Source organism: Pinus tabuliformis, chromosome 6, assembly GCF_031772625.1.
Source record: "Pinus tabuliformis cultivar Carrire ecotype Pingquan chromosome 6, CPIR1, whole genome shotgun sequence".
Lineage (NCBI taxonomy): Eukaryota > Viridiplantae > Streptophyta > Pinopsida > Pinales > Pinaceae > Pinus > Pinus tabuliformis.
Genome location: NC_142292.1, coordinates 923,303,889 through 923,327,333, shown reverse-complemented (window position 1 = coordinate 923,327,333; position 23,445 = coordinate 923,303,889).

Genomic DNA, 23,445 nt, shown 5'->3' with positions numbered 1-23,445 from the left:
TTTTGTGTTATAGTAATTCAACCTATTAATATTGGAGAGAAGGAGAGACAAGGAATGATGTTTACTACAATAGATTGAGCTAAATATTTAAATGGTTTATGGTTTAACCTGTCCTTTTCATATAATCAATATGAAAATATGAAAACCAGTATGAAAATATGACAAAAGTAAAAAGGGTGACAATAATAATAATAGAAGAAAATAGTTTTAGATTAACCACAATGAAGACTATTTGTAATTGACTATATTCTTATTATTCACATTTTCTATTATTCAACACTATTATATTGTCCCTTTACATTCAAAATTTATATTTCATCAAATTTCATCATTAAAGTTATTATCATCACAACAAACTGAGGCAACTAAGCAAATTTAAAATTAAAATATATAGATTAATCTTAGACATATTAGCATATTTAAAATGATTATATTAATATTAGATGAATTTACGTATTATTGATAAAATTAATCATATGTTCGTTAGATTTTCTTTGGTCGCACATGACTGAAACCAACCTAGATCCATCTTAACTCTGGATCTATCAAGCACCGAGAGGGATCAAATCTCTCGAGGTACAAACATTTCCTCAAGTTTTGCACTCAAAAAATAGGTTTGCACCTCAAGAGATGTGATCCCTCTCGTCGCTTGATAGATCTGGAGTTAAGATGGAACTAGGCTGGCTTTATTTTAAAATTGAGGAAATTACAAATATTTTTGAAAGTAACTTTTCATTAAAATAATAATTCTTTACTTTCAATTACATAAATTGATATAAAACTAGCTTGGATCTATCTTAATTTTAGATCTTAATTTTGGATTTACCCAGGGGATCAAATCACTTTTCACTTTAAAAAAGGTTTGCATATGAAGATATTTTATGCCTCTGACACTTGGTAAATTAGGAGTAATATGATTGAATTATTAATTATAATTATAGTTATTAATTTATATTTCACTTTACTTATTTATTTTTTTATAATTTACCCAACTTTATTTTGCTTAACATTTTTTACATTAAATTTTATTTTACGGAGTTTCCTCAAATTAGATGTTAAAATTGATTTTCAAATAAAATAATTGGCTATATTTTTTAATATTAAAAGTTTTTTTTTTTAATTTGCCCCATGGTGTAGATTAGTTGATGATAGATTTGATTGTTAAGGCATTTCTTATGATGTTGTTGGTTTAAATTTCGATTAGCTCAGTGTGCCACCTGTGAGGCAATGTGGGTACACTTGGAGGTGATTATGGTAGCGGATAGAATTGATCCTTAAGTACAAAAATGTTATAGTTGTCTATTCTCTCATATACAAAAAATAACAATAATAAAAATAATCTTAATTTTTAATTTTATTGAATTAATTATTTATCAAAATTAGATTTTATTAAAAGCACATGATTTTATTGGAATTATTTTAGGTGATGGAAATAAAGGAAACTAATTTTCTTGTAAGAATTTTCTAAATTGTATCTCCACTCAAACACTCTCATAGAAAGAAAAAGTCTTGACCCCACCCATCAAGCAAGCCACCAATGTCACCTTGGTGGCCTTCTCTCCCTCTTTAGACTACAATAAGGATATCCTTATCTAGGGGGAATCCTTAAATATCGAGTTAAGCTAGGTCATTGAGTAATGAAAGGAAGTTCCTTAATGAAGACTAGTGATTTGGCACTACTCACTCTCAAAGTAAAAGGTCAGGGATAAGTGTGTGAATAGTCAAACAAACCATGAATTATTAACAATTTTTTGAATGATTTTAATTACACAACTATGCTTATTCATGCAACCAAATTATACTTGAAAAATGAAAGATAAAGCTTGCTCAATTAACCATATAGCATGAGATGCTAGTGAAGCATATATACAATGACACAATATAAATAGAAAATCAATCATAAATTGTCTATACAAGTAAGGCATTAGATCATTCATTCAACATATTCATGAGCATTGGATATTGAGAGCCTGTTATCATCATCAAGAGACCATTCCACAATTAAGAGAGCACACACCAACAATATTAACTATGTTTGGGACAACAAAGAGTTATGTGTTTGTGATGATAAATAAAGGAAACATTCAAACTTGTCGTTGTTACTAAGGATAATGAAGACAACAAAGTTGAATGTGGACTACTTACACGTTTGTAACATTCAAATTTCATCCATTTATCATCATGCAAGTTGCATGAAGGAAATTTGGTAGTGGTACTAAGTGAACATTCTTTGATCAAAGTTCATACCCTCTCCTTAGCACTACCACTTTGCAAGATGAAGAAGAAATGTGAAATATATGTGCAACCAACTAAATAATTTGGAAAGGTTGTTGCAACATATATAGGTGGTCATGTCGTGTTGCAAAAGGAGGTGTTGGCCCAATCCCATTTTCAATGATAATTTGTCAACCTTTGAATTTGATTCCCTGTGAATGTGATCAAATGATATGACCTTAAAGATTCTAATAAGCTCCATAATTTTAATCATCCTTTGATCCAATAAACAAGTGTACAAGGAAGTATAACCTTTCAGCCAATCTAAAATAACCTTTGAATCCCCTATGACTTGTAAGTTTAGATTTTTGAAGTGACGCAATTAAAATGATTAACATAAACGACTAATTCATATTATTGTAGTTTTTGTCAGGTAGTCATATTTTTTTTTCTAGACTAAATTAGTCATTTATGTTAGTCATTTTTAGTAGTATTACTTATTAGCTAGTCATATATTTTAACTGGTCACTGAAATAGTCATTTATGTTAGTCGTTTTTAGTTGGGTCCCTTAATATTGCTAATTTTTGGTAGTATTTCACTTGGAAAAGTTGCGGTGACTAACTTTTTTAGTTGCCTAGTCACTAATTTCACCATTTTCTACTAGTGTTAGTTGCCAAATATCAGGGCATCTTTCCCTATAGGTTTAAGTGCGCTAGCACAGAGACCTGAGGTGATATTGGCAATGCTACCAGAGACGTCGCCAGCTCTTTTGGGACATTGCCCTAGTACCTGCCATTATAACTCCTCTATATACCATGGTTGAATCTTGGTTGTTGGAAGTGTCGCCAATACTTTTGGGACGTGGCCTCAGTACCTAACTATAAGAATCCTTGCAAGGCCTAGTTACTATTTGAGTGGAAAGGACATCTAGGTCTTTCTAGGATTTTTTATCACAAACATAAAACTTGTTTTTTGTTTGATTGGTCAAATAGAATAAAGTTAAGGGGAGAATTAAAAAAATTATTTTTGATTTGTTTTATGTATGTGGTTTATATGCTTTGATAAAAAATCCCCTCTCAACATATAAAGTAATGCACACCCACATAGGTTTAATAACCCTAGTGAAAATTCTAGGTAATAAAAGTTAATAAAGGAAAAATAATAACCTTGGGACACTTATTCGAAATTGAATGTTGGGAAAGAAATCCTAGTGTGGGTGTTCGTTTGGTTTATTATGGGTAAGTTAATTGGAAAAGGCAATAGCAAAGGCTTTGGAAAGGCATGGGGCATTAATTGGCATTTTATTTATGAAAATAATGGAAATTATGAGAAAAGGAAGGTGAAAGATCACAAGTTGCATGTGAGGAGGAAAATAATGGAAAATGAAGAAAATAGAGGCCTCATTAATAAAAAGGCTTTTGAGGATTAGTTGGTACCTTTTGTCAGTTTAGTTTTGGAGATCTCCCTTTATTCTCTTTCTCTCTCACACACTCTTGGACACTTAGAGTTTTCTTGGAGCACTTTAACATTGGATCAAGAAAAGAAAAGAAGGCAAAGGAAAGCAAGGATCAAGCAAGGAAGAGTGGGATCTAGTAGCTACAATGAGATTATTTGTAGTTATCAATTTGCATGCATGATTTCCTTTCTATTTTTGGCATGCATGGCTATGCATGTGTGTTCTTGGTTCTCTTGTTGTCATTGGCATGTGTTTTTTTAAGTGTGATAGTATTTTTCAGCCTAGCATTTCCATTTCTGGATAGCCTTGGTGTGATGGGGTTCTCATATTTTGGTTGAGCAGGATTGTAGGATGGATTTGAAATTGAGTGAGGTGGATCTCTGAAAGGAAGAAAATATAGCCTAGTGATCCCTAAACCGGACTGTGGATTTCAATAAATCCTTGGCTTAGTATTCCATGAACCGAATTGTGGGTTACGATAATGCTAGTTTTTGTGTTGCCTTGGTGGGTCTAGGAATCCTCAATCGGTGAATGGCGGGATATACGGTAAATCCTAGAGGTGGGTTCCCTTTATCAGACCTAGGAATCCTTGGTCGATGAATGGAAGGATATACAGTAAATCCTAAAGGGTGGTGTCTCTATTATGGCCTAGCGATCCCTGAATTAGACTGTGGATTGCGGTAAATCCTAGAGACTAGGAGAAAGTAAAATTACTCATGGTGTAGTTGGAGAAATCTGGTGGCATCCATGCTTATTTTGTTTTTTTTTTGTTATGAGCCCCACATTCATGCTTGGAATATGCCACAGTGGTGATTAGCTAAAAGAAATATTTGGTTCATCCAATCTATGGTCAAGTGGTTCGTGGAAGTCCCAAACCCATTTGGATTTTACATTCATTAACAAGATTTCCTTCTCCTTGGTATTTCATGTGTAAATGTATTGGTTTATATGTGGGTTTTATGGTTGTTGTATCCTTATTTTTATGTTGTTTATATGTTGGTTATGAGTATGTTTTATGACAATGATGATGTATGGCTATCATCATGTTTTGATTTGTAAATGAATGAATAACGAATATATGACCTAATAGAAGATAATGTAGCAAAAGTGATAAGGAATCAATGCTTCGTAGCGATTTTCAAATAAGTATGAGACCCCTATGCTTAGATTGGTTGTTATGACCTGAAGAATGCATTTATGTGACATGTTTGACGAAATGCCTATCATGGCTAGTAGGGGTCCAGTCAAGTCTTTGTTCAAGTATTTGTATCTGTATCATTGTTTAAATGTTACTTTTCATTTCTGGAAGTTTCATGAAGTTTTGGGTAGTGGCTTTAGACCTGGCCCTGAAAAGGTGGCATAGAATCTGGGGTCACTGGCTCTAAACTAGCTGAAAAAGACCCTAGTCGTGTGCATGGCCTTGTTGTGAGAGTGACTAGAGGGTCCCAGTCGCATGTATTCCCATGTCATGGGATTGACTGAGGCTCTAGGTCAATAAGATGTTGGATTGCCTCAGGGGTTGGTCACATGGGAAGGTTGGTTGGCTCCTGGAGGTTTTGTAGCATGTGTAGAAGGTCAAGTTGGTTGTGTTTTGTAAGTTTCACTTCCTTAACTATACATGGGGTCTCAAATCAGATCATAGTAGCCTCTCATCACATGTTTACCCCAACGAACCGGTTAACTTGGGTAAATGTGGGAGGAGGGTGTTACAGAGTGGTATTAGAGCATGGTTCACCCCTTGGACTGGATGGGTGGTGTGTTGGTCATGCATTCATATCGATGGCATATGTGTTCTGTATTCTTGTGGTTTATGTGCTTATGGAATATGCATGGGTATGGTCATGGTTGCAGTGGTGTCACCATGTGAAAGTGAATGGTGTGATGTTGGATGTGTTTATCATTATTATAGATTGGTTATGCACTAGTTATGCATGACAATGTTTGTATGTATCGTGTATGCATGCATGTTGTACATATGTTGATTATGCATACATTGACATGGTTGTAGTTGTCATGCATGAGGTCATGATGTGTGGTTGATATGGTCATGCATTGATGATTGGACTATGGTTAGGGTGATATCTATATGTTTTTATGATTATGTTTATACATGTATTGCACTAATCTGGTTGATCTTGCAGATGAGATATCCTCCCCAAACTCTACTGAGGTATGTTTATTATGTTTGTATTTTGGTTTAGTTGACATGATATACCTTGTAGGAATAAAGCAACAAAGATGACTAGCAAGATGGTAGACTACATTTCTTGAGACTCTCCCTATGGATCAAATGAGCAGCATCATGTTGGGCATTCTTCTGACTTAGCAGACACATTGAGAAGCTTGAAGGAAGAATTAATAATTTGCAAGGAAGATAATGACAGAATCATACAGACACAGGAGAAACAAGCAGAATTCAATGCAGTAATCCTTTAGAGATTGTCAGAATTGTAGAGACAGGGACCACTTCGGATCAGCCATGGGAAGGAGGATAAAACAAATGGGGCATATGGAAGTAGAGCGCATGATGGGAAAATGTCAGATAGGGATGACACAGTTAGAGATGGCATATTCTTGGATACTCTTGATATGAGAGGTGATGGACACAAGTACTATTCTAGTTTTGGTTCTGGAAGGCATTATGATCGTCATCATTATCACCCTTATAGGAGGAGTGACAAGGGATATTTTCCAGATGAGTTTAAGAAAGTTACGCCATCCACTTTTGATGGAGATTTGAAGAAGTCGGAGGACATAGGGGCTTGGTTACTTTGGATGAAGAAATTATTTGAACTACATGAGTACACAGAGAATATGAAGGCTAGAGTAGTTATATTCAACCTCAAAGGGAAAGTAGACATCTAGTGGGAAGATCTAAGACAGGTCAAAGACATCAGGACAAAAGAATTGAGTTGACATGATCAAGAGACTCTTCAAGAAGAAATACTTGTTAGAAACGTACTACAATAGAAAAGCCAAGGAATTATATGAGCTCAAAATGGGATTGATGATAGATGAGGAGCATACGACTAAGTTCTTGGAGCTTTTGAGGTATGTATTATATCTTAAAGATGAGAAATATAAAGTTAAAATATTTGTTAGTGGATTGCCATTAGAATTTAGAGATAGTATTGAGTATGATGAACCTTAGTCACTTGAGGAAGTTATTGGGAAGTTGAAACATTCTTACAAGTAGTCAAAGCCTCAGAATGAATCCCAGCAAATATGGAAAGGGAAAGATAAAGGCAAAGGAAAATGGTAGCCGAAAAGAACAAGGCCTCAGAATGTAGAAGAGAAAGAGAATGTTGCACCATACAAGAAGTCCAACATGGTTAGATAGGATGGTTGCATTGTTTTACATGTGGTAAGGAGCATCTTAGGAGGGATTTTCCACAACATCAAGGTGGTAGACTGCATATCTATAGTGCACAGGAGGTACAGATTGTTGGGGATATTGGGCAAAGTGTTCCTTGTATCTATGCAACACTAGATAATAGACAGGGATATCATCAAGCATCTATCATTGATATGGATGATAATCTTTGTGATCATGTTGTTTCTATTTTGATTGACCCTAGATCAAATTATAGTTATGTTAACCCTGAATTGGTGGATACGTGTGGTTTGAATAAATAAGTGCATGTAGAATCTTTGGTAGTGCAGTTGGTTATAGGTACAAAGAAGAGAATTCATAATTGGGTAAGAGCTTGTGCTTTTGATTTGAATGGTTTTCCTATATCAACACATTTGAATGTATTATCATTGGGATCATATAGCATGATATTTGGTATGGACTAGTTGTATGTTCATAGGACCAAAGTGGATTGTTATGACAAATCCACTGAGTCATTGGATGACAATGGAGAACCAAGGATCTTGTAGGGTAAGAAGAAAGAAACATCATTTAGGATGGTGACATCTATGCAAGCAAAGCGCAGTCGCAGAAAAGGGTGTGTGTTATTTTCAATACATATTTCTAGTGATAAAGGTAAGGAAGTTGAAGATGCGAAGGTATTAAGCAGGTACTCGATCTTGCAGCAGTTTCAGGATGTGTTTCTTGTGGATATTTCAGAGTTGCCACCTCATAGGGAAGTAGACTTTTCCATTGAGTTGTTATTAGGGGAAGCACCAAATTAAAGGCACCTTACAGGATGAGCACACCAGAGTTAGTGGAATTGAAGTTTCAGTTGAAGGAGATGCTTGAAAAGGGATACATTAGGCCAAGTGTATCACCTTGGGGTGAACCAGTATTATTTGTGAAGAATAAGGATGGTACTCCTAGGTTAGGCATTGATTATAGGCAGTTGAATAAGGTAACCATCAAGAATAGATATTTATTTCCCAAGATTGATGACTTGTTCGATCGTTTGAAGGGAGAGCATTGTTCTTGAATATTGATATGAGATCTGGATATCATAAGGTATGCATTAAGGAAGAAGACATTTACAAGATAGCTTTCTGGACCAGGTACAGGAATTATGAGTTTGTTGTAGTTCCATTTGGTTTGACTAATGCTCCAGCTACCTTTATGTGCTTGATGAATAGTGTGTTGCGTCCTTATCTGGACAAGTTTGTTATTGTATTCATTGATGACATATTGATATATTCTAAAAATGAGGAAGAGCATGTCGATCACTTAACAGTAGTGTTGAGATTGTAGAGAGAGAATCAATTGTATGCCAAGCTTAGAAAATGTAGTTTCTTTTAGACAGAGGTACATTACTTGGGACATGTTGTTTCCAAGGAAGGTATAGCAGTGGATCCAAAGAATATAAGAGCTATCATGGAATGGGAAGATCCTAGAAATGTGGATGAGGTAAGGTCATTAATGGGGTTAGTAGGTTACTATAGCAGGTTAATCAGGAACTTCTCTCGCATTACATATTCTATTACGTCATTGCAGAGGAAAGGTAAGAAATTTGAATGGACAGAGAAATGTGCAGCTAGTTTTGAGCAATTGAAGCAGTTGTTGACAAATGCTCCAGTGTTAAATGTTCCATATACAGAAAAATAATTTGTGGTATGCACAAATGCTTGCAAGAGAGGAATTCATGGAGTCCTTATGCATGACATATAGTGTGCTATGCATCATAGAAACTGTATGAGCACGAGAAAAATTATCTGACACGTGATCTTGAGCTGGCAGCGATCATCCATGTGTTGAAGATGTGGAGGCATTATATTATTGGCAGGAAGTTTGTATTGATGAGTGATCATAGTGGGTTGAGATACTTATTCGATCAATCAAACGTGAATGCCAGGCAAGCTAGATGGTTGGCCATCATTAGTGATTTTTACTTTGAGATCAGGTACATCGAGGGTAAGGAGAACATGTTTACATATGCTCTTAGCATGAGGATATAGGTGAATCACGTAGCATCTATGAGTTCTTATGGGATAGAATTACAAGATCGGATCTTACAGGAAGGAAAATATGGTGACAAGTACATGGAGCTTATGCATAGGTTACAATATGGTACAGGTGGTCAAGATGTGGACTATCGTCTTGCAACAAATGGCTTGATCAGATTTAGTGATAGGATATATGTGTGAGACAGTAGTGAGCTCAAGAAGACTATCTTGAGAGAGTTTCATGTGAAACTGTATTTGGGTCACCTAGGGTATCAAAAGACATTGAAAAGAGTGAAGAAGTTTTATTATTGACCGAATTTGAAGAAATGAGTGGCATATTTTGTGGCTAGATGCCCTGAATTTTAGCAGGTAAAGGCAGAGTGTAAGCATCAAGGTGGACTACTACAACCGATTATGATTCTAGAGTGGAAATAGGAGGTAATTTCCATGGATTTCATCACAGGTTTGTTGATGACATCTAGACAAATGATTCCATCATGGTTGTGGTGGACATGTTGACAAAGGTAGCGCACTTTATTCCAGTGAAGTCTACTTATTCAACGAGTGATGTCACACAAGTCTTCATCAGAGATGTGGTCATATTCAATGGTGTTCTGAAGAAGATTGTGTTAGACAAGGATGCTAAGTTCACTTCCAAGTTTTGGAAGGAGTTTATAGCTTATCATCCATAGATAGATGGACAGATACAAAGGGTCAACAGGATGTTGGAGGATATTTTGAGGATGTATGTGATGCATAAATAGCGGAAGTGGGAAGAGTATCTTCCACTAGTTGAGTTCGCTTACAACAATGGGTGTCAGGAATCTTTGAGGAAGAGTCTGTTCGAGGCATTGTATGGGCGGAGTTGTAATACACTCATCAGTTGGAGTGATCTAGTGAACAGGGTGTTGATTGGACTGGATATGTTGATAGAAATTGAATAGGAAATGTAGGTAATCAAGAAGAATATAAAGGAATCACAGGGTAGGAAGAAAATTTATGCAGATCAGAACAGGTTGTTTAAGGAGTTTCAAGTATGTATATGTGCATCAAGTCGAAGAAGAGCTCCTTGCAGATTGGATGATGTGCCAAGTTGGCACCTTGATTTTGTGGACCTTTCAATATTATTGAAAGGGTTGGACCAGTAGCCTATCGACTTGCACTACCTCTGACAGTGAAATTCCATGATGTTTTTCCATGTTTCATTGCTTAAGAAGTATGTTAAATGTGTTATCATGTGATTGACTAGTTTGTATTACAGGTGGAGCCAGATGGAGAATTCCAGTCATAACCAAAATGTATATTGTAGAGAAATATGCTCATGTTCTTGAATAGAACAATCGATCAAGTTAAAGTGCAGTGGAAGCACTTTGTGCCCAGTGAAGCTACATGGAAGATGGTGGATCAAATGCGGGCTATGTATCCTTCCTTATTCGTTGGTTGAGCAAATGTTTTTGGTATATGTTTTGGTGTGATGTTTTTATTTATGTACATATGTATATGGATGTAAATATCGCCATGAGTTGTGTTATAAAGCTCCAATAAGCAGTATGGGTGTCATGTCATTATGGTTTTCATATTGTTATGTTGTCATGTTGGTTTTCTTTTCAGTGGGTTGATCATTATAAATACTGCATCGAGCTAAGTTATAAAATTCCATGGGTAGTATGTTTTTCTTACATAAGTCTTGTTGGTTGTAGGTGTCCTTGAACACTGAGGATGGTGTTCCCCAAAGGGGGAGGGTTCTGTAATAGCCCTAGTGAAATTTCCATATAATAAAAGGTAATAAAGGAAAAATAATAACCATGGTTATGGCACACTTGTTACAAGTTTAATGTTGGGGGAGGCATCCTAGTGTGGGTGTTCATTTGTTTTATTATGGCTAAAACAATTGGTGAAGGAAATGGAAAAGGATTTGGAAAGGCATGAGGCATTAATTGGAATTTTATTTATGAAAATAATGGAAATTAGGAGAATAGGAAGGTGAAAGGTCACAGGTTGTATTTGAGGAGGAAAATGAAGGAAAATAATGGAAAATTAAGAAAATAGCGGTCTCATTAATAAAAAGTGTTTTCAGGATTAGTTGGTACCTTTTATCAGTTCAGTTTTGGAGCTCTCTCTTTATCTCTCTCTCTCTCTCTCTCTCTCTCTCTCTCTCTCTCTCTCTTGGACACTTAGAGTTTTCTTGGAGCACTTCATCATTGGATCAAGAAAACAAAAGAAGGCAAAGGAAAGCAAGGATCAAGGAAGGAAGAGAAGGATCTCGCAGCTACAACAATGTTATTTGTAGGTATCGATTTGCATGTGTGATTTCCTTCCTAGTTTTGGAATGCATAGTTATGCATGTCTGTTCTTGGTTCTCTTGTTTTCATTGGCATGGGTTTTTCTAGGTGTGAAAATGTTTTTTAGCCTAGCCTTTCCACTTTAGGATAGCCTTGGTGTGATGGGATTCTCATGTTTTGGTTGAGCTAGATTGTCGAATGGATTCAAAACTAAGTGAGGTGGATCTCTAAATGGAAGAACACATGGCCTAGTGATACCTGAACTGGACTATGGATTGTAGTAAGGCATTGGCCTAGTAACCACTGAACCAGATGGTGGGTTCCAGTAAATTCATATTTGTGTTTCTTGGGTGGGTCTAGGAATCCTTGACTGGTGAATGGTCGGATATACGCTAAATCCTATAGGTGGGTACCTTTGATCAGGCCTAGGAATCCTTAGATGGTAAATGGAAGGATATAAGGTAAAGCCTGGAAGGTGGTGTCTCAATTATGGCCCAGTGATCCCTGAATCAGAATATGGATTGAGGTAAAGCCTAAAGACTAGTAGATAGTAACATTAATGATAGTGTAGGTGGAGAAATCTAGTGACATCCATGATTATTTGTTTTTTTTTTGTTATGAGTCCTACATTCATGCTTGGAATATGGCACGAGGGTGATTGGTTGAAAGAAATATTTGGTTCATCCAATCTATGGTCGGGTGGTTTGTGGAAGTCCCAAACCCAGCTAGCTTTTGCATTCATTAAATGTGTAAACGTACTTCTTTATATGTGGATTCTATTTTTGTTGTATCCTTATTATTTATGTTGTTTATATGCTCGTTATGAGTATGTTTTCTGATAGTGATGATGTATGGATCTCGTCATGTTTTGATTTGTAAATGAATGAAAAATGAATACTTTTCCTAATAGATGATAATGCAACTAATGTAATAAGGCATCAATGTTTCCTAGTGATTTTGAGATAAGTATGAGACCCATATGCTCAGATGTGTTGTTATGGCTTGTAAAATGCATATGTGTGACATGTTTGACAAAATGTATGTCATGGCTATTAGGGGTCCAATCAAGTGTTTGTTCAATTATTTACATTTGTATCATTGCTTAAATGTTACTTTTCATTTCTATAAGTTTCATGAAGTTTTAGGTAATGGCCTAAGACCTGGCCCTGAAAAGGTGGCACAAATTTCAAGGTCGTTGGCTTTGAACTAGCTGAAAAAATACCCCAATCACTTGGATACCCTTGTTGTGAGAGCGACTGGAGGGCCCCATTCACATGCATTCCCATGTCATGGGAGCAACTGAGGCTCTAGGTTAGTAAGATGTTGGGTTACCTCAACGGTTGGTCACCTAGGAAGATTGGTTGGCTCCCGAAGGTTTTGTAGCACGTGTAGAAGGTCAAGTTGGTTGTGTTTTGTCTGGTCCACTTCCTTAACTATACATGGGGAGTTGAATCAAATCATAGTATCCTCTCGTCACATGTTTACCCAGCTAAGCAATTAACTTGGGTAAATGTGGGAGGAGGGTGTTACAATGGGAACCATAGGGGAACCAAGGGTTACCTAATTCTCTTGTCACATTTTAGTTACCTCCCCCCTTTTTTCAGGAGGTGTGCCAAGTCTCTCATCATCTAGGCATAGAAGACAACATTCAACCACTGTAATTGGGTCATCCTTATTTGGAGTAACCTTGATTGGGACCACTCCCACTGAAGGTACCCCTTTTACTACCCCTTTCGGGAGTCCACATACTACACCCCCAAGTAGTCCTACCCATCCTCCCCCACATGGGAACTCTTTTCAGACTACATAATAAGGTAATTCTAATATGGAAAATACCACCAAAATCCCATTTGCAGCTTCTTTAAACCTACCTAATCTAACTAAGCTAACAAATAATCAAATTTCCATAATCCACAATGGCCTCCATGCCAACGAAGCTACCTTCAGACATTCCTAAGTTTGAAGGTAGACAAGGGGAAGATCCCACCAACCACATCATGACCTTTCATTTGTGGTGTTCATCGAATAGTACCATTGAAGACTCAGTTCGTCTAAGACTATTTCAACGCACCCTCACAAGCCCTACAGTGAAATGGTATGGGAGAAAGCCAGCTTGCTCCCATGGCACATTTGAATCTCTTGCTCAATCATTCCTCACCTTTTTCCAACTCCCATTGCATCCTGACACAAGGCTAGAATTATTGATCCACTTTCAAAAAACTACCTCCACTCATATTTGATACCATGCTCAAGATTGGCGAAAGCATCATAGCCTTTGTAAAGTGGGCATAACAAAAGACCTCTGCCTCAATTTATTTTTGAAATCTATCTGCTATTAATTTCAAAAGATGTGGCTACCACTATGCCACAGGCTGAGTAAGAGACTATCAGTAAAGTTCAACAATTTGAGCTTGCTTACACTCAATCGGGTTACCTTTAATATGTACTCTTGGATGACCCCATATTACAGTCATTCAGAAAAGATAATCTAGGAGAATCAAATGCAGTGGATGGCTTAATTGGAACATCACCCAAAATCAACCTAGAAACACTTTCCAATAGTCTAGAAATGTGTACATAGGACAACCCCATTTCCAATCAATTGTAGGTCCACCTGTAACCCAAGTTCCAACCAACGCAGGATATTATTCCAATCACCTTATGCACTCTCAAAATCCTCCCACACAAGGTAACCATTACCCTGTTATGAAGAGTAATCAATACCCTACCATTTAGGTTAATCAGTAACTTCCCACATAGGGTAGTCACTCTCCTTCATGCAGCATAGAGACCTTTTCGACCTCCCAAACCATTTACACTAACCCAGGACAAGGGAACCCTTCTTACTCCTTTTCTTGTACTTCAACAACCTAACCACCCACCTTAGCCAAACATCGGGGTTAATTTTGTTCTACCTTCATTCTTCCAATAGGAACTAGCATTCAAAATCCTCAATATTGTTAACCCTCCAAATGCCAACATGAATAAAGGAAAGATAAAACAAAAAGGGGAACCTAAGAAGAGTGGAAACAACCACCAACAAACTATGTGTGCACCAACTGGGGTAATCCTCCCAATTGGAACTAAATTCAAATTCGGGGTATCAACAACCCACAAAAGTAGAACAAGAATCCCAATCTTAGGACCAACCATGAATGTTTTATTTGTGGGGAATATGGACATTACACCCATCATTGCCCTCAACTCCCAGAGTTGAAGTGAATGAGAGACACAAGGGGGCAGGGGGGAATGAACCAACAACTTGCAATAATGCAGAATCCTTTCCCCCACTAGGGATCAGTGGCCACACATCACGAGGCCACCCCTCCCCTACCAAAATTCAACTGGGGGCATTTCTAATGACACAGCCAACCATGACATTTACATGACCAAACCAAATGTTATCTTGCAAACAAGAAACTATGATTACGGGACGTCTCCATAAACGAATCCTTCCTCATCACCAAACACTATTTTTACAACACATTTGATGATACCATGACCCCCTATTGAACCCATTTTGAAAATGATTAAAGTGCGATCACGTTGTACTTCCCATAACCTAAGGGAAGTTGTTATCTATAGCGTTGTTGATGGCCTCGCATAATCTCCCTCAACCATGTTAGTGTTGGAGGTCTTGCAAACCTATACAACTCAATGGAAGTCCCTAATTTCTAGGTTAGGTGCAAATGACCCATCTGATTTGTGATTGATGGCTTTTGACTTAGAAAATGTTGCGTTGTGACTCCCATCTATAGTCTCCTTTTAGATCTTGGTCACCATTTGGAACATCATCATCCATCAATGCATTGTAGATGAAGGGGTATCCACTTATGTTATGTCAAATCAATTTGGAAGAAACTAGGATCCCCTGAATTGGCTACATCCTCTATTACATTAAATGTTTATGATGAACACCCCTCTGTGCCCATCGAACTTTTCCAAAACATCCTGGTCAAGCTTGCTAGCAAAAAAATTCTCATAGACATCGAAGTACTTTATTCCTTATCTTGCTAGATCGCAGCTACATGTACACCATGCCTGCTCAAGCATCATCATTATTTCACATCATGATGTTTCCCCATGATGGGAGGATCGTCACCATAGATCAACTAACATACTACAAGAAACAGACATCCACAACCCCCGATGGTGTGTTACCTTTCATAGCATCCCAAAATGAGTCGGTCCCATATTTGACTAAAGTAGGCCCAGGAATGTTCAAAACATCATCACTACTTCGTACATACCAAGAAGACCCACCAGTAGTTGTACCTACTTCCAAAGCACCAATATGTATGATGAGTTCATTGAATACTACCCAAACTCAGGAACCAATTCCTAAAACACCTAGCGTTGTGACTATTAAGTCATCATCCTTCCATATGCAATAACCAAAACACTTTTCTTGTATACCCCACATGATTTTGTCTCACACCAAGTCATGGAAATAGTTACCTTGCCCAACATGGCTCTTGCACTTCCTGTTTGGTATTTGGCCCCAAAGGCCATGTTGGAAAACTCAGGTATTACTTCTACCAAAGTGAATATTCCTTCAACCATGCCTCAAGGAACCATGCCGATAGCAGTACCAATAAGTATCACCAAAAAGGAGAAACAAAAAGGTAAAAAGGTTGAAACCCCAACTAATTCCACTTCTAGGGTATCTCTGCCATGTGCATTATGTAGGTATCAGGACACCCTACAAACCAGTGCCCAAAACTAGAATAACTTAAAGCTATTCTTCATGCCCTAAAGGCACCACCAATGACCCCACCACCACCATCTAGAGACAAGGCTACTCCAATGCACAGTAAGGGATTACTTACCAACCATCTATGCGCTATATGCATGCAGTACAAACACTACATGCACCATTTCCATGAACTCCATCACTATCAGGACGCATTGGTAGCCTAATTCCAAGATAATACAGCGATACCATCATTAACTACTAATCCATCTACATACATTGTGTCCCATACCATTTATTGTATCTTCGAGGAAGAAGCTTCGTGCTCATTTCATCCTTGTGCCCATTTCCATTTTACCTCGCACTTGATATCAGTCTCCCCTAGTATGGTGAAGTTGCCTTAAATAACCTCACGAAAACCTACCCACTCAGGTGCCTTATGTGACAAACCAAGGAATTTTATTAATAAATATTGAGAGTTGAACAAAATCAGGGACCTTTTTCTCTCATTGGTCCACCTTCCTCAGCCTGATCACTTAAACAAGATTAGATACAAGCGCAATCATTATCGCATTTGTTCCCAAGTCAATCATCTATGTAACTACCCATACCTCCCTCAATTTTGAGAGGAAAGAGAAGCTTTGTTGCAAACTAACGTCAGGACCTCAACCCCTTCCCTCACTCCCAATGCTAATACCAATGGGTGGCACACACCTTTACCAAGTGCCCCACCTCATGACTTCATCCACCAGTCATCGTCATGAACCATGAGAGAAATTTTTACACACACCATCTATCATATGTACACATGATCTGTAGTACACACAAATCATCCTTGTGACATTTGTACCAACACCTTTCATAATTCAGCAACATGTCCAATGTTGCAAAAATTTGGACAACTTAACATCCGACGGCGCCCACTTCATGTAGTTCATGAAAAGCCACCTCCAAAAAAGGAAGATTCCTTACACCCGAGGACCCGAATACCTTCCTGGGAACCCTCCCCTACCCACCACCTGGCTGACATATGGGAGATTATCCCACCACCTAGTGCTGACCACAGCCAACATCACATAAGATTCATATCCTCGTTTGTAGGAACCCTAATTCCTGGCATTTGTTCATCGTTCTTTGGTGTCGAGACCGCTTTGCCCATTGTGAAGGTTTCACAACACACAAATATGTAAAACCATTCATTTTGTGCATTGTCAATATCATTGGGTTCTACGGCAATGACCAATGAATTGTTTTCTTACTTTTCAACCAGCACCACAGGGTTCCAATCCCACCCTCATGACCTCTCGCAACCTCTATCACCATTAAAAAATATTTTTAATTTAGACAAAGATATTCTTGAGGCCATTACGGAACCAGAATTCCCTTCGGATGCCATGCATCATCTCTCTTTCTTTCTACAAGAAAAAGCATTCTCACCTACTGAAGCACCATGCTACAATATTTTCTCAATATAGACAAAGGACTTCCTACCACCTGAACAGGAAGATTGGTTCAATAAAACCATCCCTGCACTAGATGCATTTGAGGAAGGAAAAATGTATAATATCTCACCTTCCATCAAGGTATATATTTCCACCAAGCCTATCATAATTGAAGAAATCTCACTAAGGGCAACTTGTTCTCCTAAAGAAGTGACCTCGTACAATGCCTTATTTTAGGAATATAGGGATATTTTCACATGGTCATATTCTAAAATTCTAGGTGTCATCCCTTTGATAGTGAAACATCACATTGACACATGGCTAGATGCATACCCAGTTAGGAAAAAGCAACTTCAGCTCCACCTGTCCAAGGTAGAAGTGATTAGATAATAAATCAACAAACGCAACAATGACGGTTTCATCTACCCCATTTCTTACACATCTATGATTTCTAACCTTGCACCCCTCTTGAAAAACAGAGCACCATTCACATTTGTATTGATTTCCATGATTTGAAAAAAGAATGTCCCAAGGAAAATTATCCTACACCCTTCATCGACAAAGTTATTGATGCATGTGTTGGGCACGAAGACTTGCCCTTCATGGATCGCTTCTCAAGATATAACTAGATACAAATTTTCCACATGGATCAGTATAAAATAGCTTTCACAACCCCATGGGGTACTTTCAAATATCATGTTATTCCCTTTTGCCTTAAAAATGTTGGATCCACTTTCCAATGGGCCATCAATTATATCTTCCACAATCTAGATCATCTCATTCTAGCCTATTTGGACAATCTCATAGCTCATTCCAAAAAGCGCTCAAACCATCTGGAATATATTCTTTTGGTTTTTTAGAGGTGTCAACAATATAAACTTCAATTAAAACCACTTAGTTGTGCCTTTTACATTACCGCCGGAACATTTTTGGGGTTCATAGCCTTCCAATAAGGCATTAGAGTCGACCCTTTGAAGGTTTTGGCCATTCAATATATCCCACCACCTAGAACTTCAAAGTAGTTACAAACCTTACAAGGTAAGGCCAACTACTTACGATGATTTGTTCTTGACTATGCCACATGTGCATGGCTTCTTACATCTCCTGTATCAGGATATCCCCTTCCAATGGGATGAACAGGCCCAAAAATCCTTTGAGGCCTAAAAAGCACATTGTTGCAAGCACCACTAATAAGCCGACCTAACCATACCAAGGACTATATTCTCTACCTCTCATCCTCAGATGTAGCCACCGTAGGGGCACTAGTCTAAGAAGGTAGTGATCATAGAGAGTGCGTTCTCCATTATGTCAGCAAGAACCTCCTGGGGCCTGCTTTGAAGTATGAGCCAACAATAAAAATATCCATAGCCCTAGTACATGTAGTCTAGAAGCTTCGACACTACATTATTTTGAGGACTACCACTCTTATTGCAGGTATCAACCCCATGAGATAATTTCTCACACACCGAATGATGAACCACAAGTATGGCCTATGGGTATTTATCTTACAAGAATGCAATCTTTTGTTTGCTTCCGTCAAGAGCAAGAAAGATCTTATTCTTGTGGAGTTTATCATAGATCTGCCTTCGGAATCCTAAGGGTCCCCTGTAAATGATTCTTTCCCAGACAAACATTAATTCTTCATAACCACAGACAACCCCTATTATGGTGACATACTACTCTTCGTCTGAATTCCACCCCCAACTCACTCACAATGATCGTAGGCACATTCTCCGCTAAGCCCCCCACTATCTCCTTATTGGAGACTCTCTATACTGCAAAGGCATCAACATCATTCTTCTTTAATGCATTACCATTGATGAAGTCGACCATGCCTTAAATGACTAGCATGGTAGAGCCTATGGCATCCACCTCTTAGGGATGGCAACTTCCTAACAGATCCTCTATGTCGAGTACTTCTGGCCCACTCTTTTCTGCAACTGTTTTCAAGTAGTCAAAAGGTGTGAACATTTCCAGTGATTCACCCACAAAGCCTAAGCTCCTCCCGCTCCCCTACATCTAGTCATTGTCGCTAGTCCTTTTTTCAAATGGGGCATTTACTTCATGACTTGTGAGTCGTCATCTAAAAATGGCCACAAATACATGGCAGGTGTTGTCGACTACTTTAACAAGTGATTCGAATCCATGCCCACATTCAACAATATTGTTGATACCGCCACTCGATTTTTCTTTAACCATATCATCACGCAATTTGATGTTCTGAAGGAGTTAATCTCGGATCATGGTAAACACTCCGAGACTGATATCTTCTAAGAATTATCCCAACTCCTTGGCTTCTCACATGAGTTTTCTTCTCCATACTAGCCCAAGTCTGACGACCAGGTAGAAGCTATCAACAAATTCCTCATAACCACCCCTCCCATATCTACCCAGTTTCACCGGCCTGCCAAGGTAAATGTGAGAGGAGGAGCTACTATGATATGACTCGACCTCCTAGATCACATTAAAAAAATGAAGTTGACAAGATGAAACCATACTAACCTTCCTTAGGAGCTACTGCACCTAGTGCCCAAACCCTAAGCTAACTTTATTTTTTAATGATTTGGACTCAAATTTGCTTGTTTAACAAGGTAAGCTAGTGACTGTGACCCTTTAGTCGCATGTATTACCCTATTTCCCAACGACTGCAGTCTAGATTTCTCAATTTTGAGCATGTGACCCCAGAATCTGAGCAACTTTTTCAAGGCTAGTATCCATACCTCTTCCTAGAACTTGATAGAACTTTATAGAAATATGAATGACATAAGGACAAATCCATTAATGCAAAACCCAGTCAAGAACTTGACCCAAACATGCCTGGCCATGATAGACATTTTATCAAACACATTGTGAACATCTTATCTACAGGTCATAAATGCATATCTGGACATAGGGGTCTGATACTTATCTGAAAATCATCAAGAAAGTCTAATTTCCTCTCATAATAGCTAAATAACATATATTAGGTCATGCATTCAATAACCAACCATTTACCAATAAAAACATGATAAGATCCATAACTAGAATATGTCATGAAACCATGATTCTAACCAACATATAATGAGAAAAATAACAATGATAGAAAAAACATCAAATCCACATAATAACAAGTACATTTAATCATAAAATACAACAGGAAAATAGCTCTTATTAACATATGAAAAATCCAACCAAGTCAGGGACTTCCATGTACCACCTGACCATAGAATGGGCTTAACCAAATCTTTAATTTAGCCAATCACCCCCGTGCCATTTTCCAAGCATGAATGCAATATAAAAAATTTATTCATCCCAGGTAACCAAGCTTCTGCATCCTCTAACTTCTTCATTTCTCCGTCAAATGTAGGTTGCTTTGATTTCTTGAAATATTCTAGAAAATACTACTTCTCATTCATCCTATATTGATGGTGACAGTGATGACCATATTATATCTCTGAACCAAAACTAGAAAAGAACCCATGATCACTACCCCTCTGGTTAGGTGTATCTAGAAATCTTCCATCTCTAATGGTATCCTCTCTATCCAACTTGTGTCTTGATCGAGATCTACTACCATATGCACCATTTTTCCTTTCCTCCCATCAAGGAATGATCATAAGTGGTCCTTGTCTCTGCAAATCTAATAAACTATGAAGAATCATTGCATTAACCTCTTCTTCTTTCTTGTGACTGAATGATGTTGTCATTATGTCCCTTACAACTCTTGATCTCTGCTTTCAAATTTCTCAATGTGTTTTCTATGTGAGGGCAGTACTCATCACCATGTTGCTCATCTTATCTGTAGGGATTATCATGATTATCATGTGAACTGTAGTCCACTATTTTGCTTGTTATCTTTGATCCTCTACTTCCTGAAATCATATTATGTCAGATAAACCGAATATAACCACAATAAAATGTACCTTGGTGAAGTTCAAGGGAGTCTATCTCATATGAAAAATCAATCAAGATTAGCATAACATATGTATGTGTATATATATATATATATATATATATATATATAATGAAATAAACATATCAATCATCTCAACATCAACATCATCAACTTCTACATGATGACACAACTGCAACAATGACCATCACCATGCATACATAAAAATCACATATAAAACCTACATGCATGCATGACAAACACATTTCATCCATCCATTCCATGTGTTGAACTTGGGATCTTTGATACCACTCTGTAACCACCCCTCCTACATCTACCCAATTTCACTGGCCTGCTAGGGTAAACATGAGAGGAGGAGCTACTATCATATGACTCAAGCTCCTAGATCACATTAAGGAAATGGAGTTGACAAGATGAAATGTTATTGACCTTCCTCAGGAGCTACGGGACCTGTGGGAACCAAAAATCCACTCCAGGTACCCAAACCATGAGCTAAATTTCCATTTTAGTGATATGGACTCCCAGTCGCTTGCTTAACAAGAAAAGCCAATGACTGTGTCCCTCCAATCGCATTGATAACCCTACATCCGAGAAACTGCAATCTAGATTTCCTAGTTCTACGCATGCGACCTCAGAATCTAAGCCACTTTTTCAGCGCTAGTATCCATACCTATACCAAGAACTTGATAGAAATTTCCAGAATGATGAATGACATAAGGAAAAATCCATTAATGCAAAACCTAGTTGAGAACTGGACCAAATCAGACTTGACCAAGACAAACATATCATCAAACACATTGTTAACATGTATTCTATAGGTCATAAATGCATATCTGAACATAGGGGTTTGATATTTATCCTAAAATCATCAAGAAGGTCTAATGCCCTCTCATAATCATTGCATTAACATCTATTAGGTCATGCATTCAAAAACCAATAATTTACCAATCAAAACATGATAAGAGCCATAACTAGAATTTGTCATGAAACCATGATTATAACCAGCATATAACCAAAATAATAACAATGATAGAAAAACCGTCAAATCCACATAATAAAAATTACATTTACTCATAAAATAAAATATGAAAATAACTATTATTAACATATGCAAAATCCAACCAAGTCATGGACTTCTATGTACCACCCAACCATAGATTGGGTTGAACCAAATCTTTCTTTCATTGGATCACCCTTGTTCCATATTCCAAGCATGAATGTGGGATCTCATGGAATAAATGAAGCAAAACCAGACTAGGGATTCCAGAGGCCAAACCACCTGAACCCTCAACCAGTGATTCCACCTCATGGTTTGACATCACTAACCATCACCAGATGAATCTCTACCCAAGTTTTCCAGGGCTCCATAGAATTTGTTCCAACCCGGCTCCAGGACTAGTAACCCAACCCAATACTATCGCAGTGCTCCAAAGCATTTGTCCAACCAAGGCTCTAGGACTAGTAACTTAATGCATGAATGGATCTAGAGAATTTTTCCAACCAAGGCTTCCAGGAATAATAACTCAACCCAAGTTGTTTCAGGGCTTCCAAAGTAATTTTTCCACCAAAGCTCAAGGAACTAGTAACTCAACCCACAACCATAAGGAACATGAACACCAATCAGAAAAATAAAGTGGGAAAAACCACAAAACCATGGATATCCAGGAAATGGCAAGGCTAGGAAAAACCATTGTCAATCTAGGAAGTCCTCCATGCTAATGATAGATCATAAACAAATAACCACATTCATATACTATGCATGTTGAAACTAGTAGGGAAATCATATATGCAACTCAATACCTGCAAAGCAATCTAGCTATAGCTTATGTTCCCGTTGTTACCTTGCACTTTCCTTCTTTTCCTTTGCCTTCTTTCTCCAAATCCAAATTATGCCACAATGCTCCATGAAACTCTAAGTGTGCAAGAGTATGAGAGAGAGAGAGAATAAAAGAGATCTTAAAGTGAAAAATGACAAAATTTAAACTAACAAAAGTTGTGAACTTATCCTCATAAGCCTTTTCATTATTGAGGCCTCCATTTTCTTCATTTTCCTTCATTTTTCCTTCAATTTTCCTCACATGCAATTATGTGACCCTTCACCTTCCTTTTCTCC